A 2,065-nucleotide genomic window follows, 5' to 3' on the forward strand; every position below is an offset into this window, starting at 1 on the left:
AGCTGCTTCCTCCTGCCCTGGGCTTTCTCCCAGGAAGTAGGGGTGCCCTGTGTAAAAAGTACAGGTGAGTAATGGGCCACCGGGGGCCAGCTCAGTGCCACAGGCCAGGGATCTGGATGCTACCCTCAAGGGTCCCTGCAGGCAATGGGTTTACTGACACCTTAGTGTCAGTCGAAATATTAGCCAAAGAAGGGACAGAAATGAGAATGAGTGTTCTTTAAGTCCTGTACCCAAAGGATGGACAAGAGCAGAAGGTCAGCCAGAGCCCAGCCCTCAAGGTGACAAGTTCAACGCAACGTGGATCCCTTGGGCGGGAGGTCCCCCAAGCAGCTTTACAGAAGGAAGGGGTAAAAACAAGGCACGGAGGGGACCTCAGCAGCAATCCATCTAGCACCGGGAGACTCTCTCCAAACATGTGCAAACACATTTTAATAATATCCTCGTGCATTTCATTAGCCTCCTGAGTTCACAAAGGGCCTTTGGGAAGCAATCTGGTTTAAATGCAACTCAATTCCGAAAACGCTGGCTCCGGGCAGGTCCTCCTGGCACCTAGCTGGCCTGGCGCAAGGCAGCTGGGGGAGGGGGAGCAAGGCTTTCAATTGACTGGAGGGAGTGGGGGAGGTGAATGGAAGGACCCACCACCCAAGCCGCCAGCCTGCCCCAGCAGGGCCGGTCATGGGTTATTTTTACCTCTTGAGCCTCACTGTACAGGCTCAGGGGCCGAAAGCCGTGGCAGCCGCCTTCGGAAACTGGCTTATGAGTCACCTAGTGACTGCCCTGGCTCGGTGGCAGCTGCCTCTTGGCTCCTGGTCCCAGCTGGAAGGCTGGCCGTGCAGAGGGCTGTGTGCCCCCTCGCCTGAGGTGTCCAGGGGCGAAGATGGGGGAAATGAAGTTCAGAGAGGCAGGAGGTCCTCAAAAGGGTGGCTGGGGGAGGGGTGTTGGCTAGAAAACAGGCCCCAGGGGGTGGCTGTCAATTCCCCATCCAACCCTGCCTCCACCTGGGTGGGCTATGGGAGGGAAGTGCAGGGCAAATCAGGCTGAGCATCCAACACCCCCCTCCCTACCCTCCTCTACCTCCCCCTGTCAGGGCAAGGCAGTCCCAAATACAAACAGCCCCAAACTTTGACTCATTTGTAACCATCGTCCCAGTCTGACTGAGCCAAGCTGTCCAGACAGGATATTTATAGGTACGTCGGGGACAGACACTCACACAATGACACACATACTCGGGATCCACCGCTGGGCCAGACCCGCCAGCGCGAGCCCTGGTTCCAGACACCTGGACACAAACGGTCCCCAGACCCCCGAGAGAGGCACCCAGCCCCAGACACAGACCTCAGAAGACTCGCAAACACGTACTCCTGGGACAGACCGCGACTCAGACACACAGACACGCACACCCCATAAACGCACAGAAACCCACTTACTGAGACCGAGACACACAGTGCCACGCACACTCCAGACACAGCCGCTCGGAGCCCCAGACACCTCGCAGGCCAGACAGTGTCTCACACGCCCGCCACCCCCTCCCAGCCAAAGTTGATATAGAGCCGGCCTAATTGCTCCAACGCGACTGCCCCTTAGGGAAATAAAATGGAAACTTCACGCATCCACCCCAGCTATCTCTCGCCCGGCGCCCCGCCGCCCTCCACCACTCGGTCCCGGGTCCGAGTCCCTGCGGGCAGGGCGCGGGCAGCGGGGGCCGTGCCAGGCTCGCAGCGCCGCGGGACAAAGCCGGGCCGGCCGCCAGCTGCCGCGAGCCGAGAGGGCGCGCCCGGGGCGCGGCGGGCGCTGCCGGGGCGCAGGGCTCACGGACCGAGGGGGCGCGCATAGCCCGGGGTCCCCGCTCGCAGCGGGGCCGTGACTCGGGTCTGAGCCCGATGGGGCCTCCGGGGGAGTGGGGCGCGGGTCGCTTACTGTTCTTCATGCTCTGGAAGAAGGAGCATGTGGCAGGTAGACATACAAAAGATATTGTCATGCCTCAGCGTGCGGCGCAACAACAAAATATGTTGACCTCCGATCTAAAGCGCATGAAGGGAGTGGCGGCATAGCATCGGGAGCAATA

This window comes from Myotis lucifugus, unplaced genomic scaffold (assembly GCF_000147115.1).
Source record: "Myotis lucifugus unplaced genomic scaffold, Myoluc2.0 scaffold_155, whole genome shotgun sequence".
Classification (NCBI taxonomy): Eukaryota; Metazoa; Chordata; class Mammalia; order Chiroptera; family Vespertilionidae; genus Myotis; species Myotis lucifugus.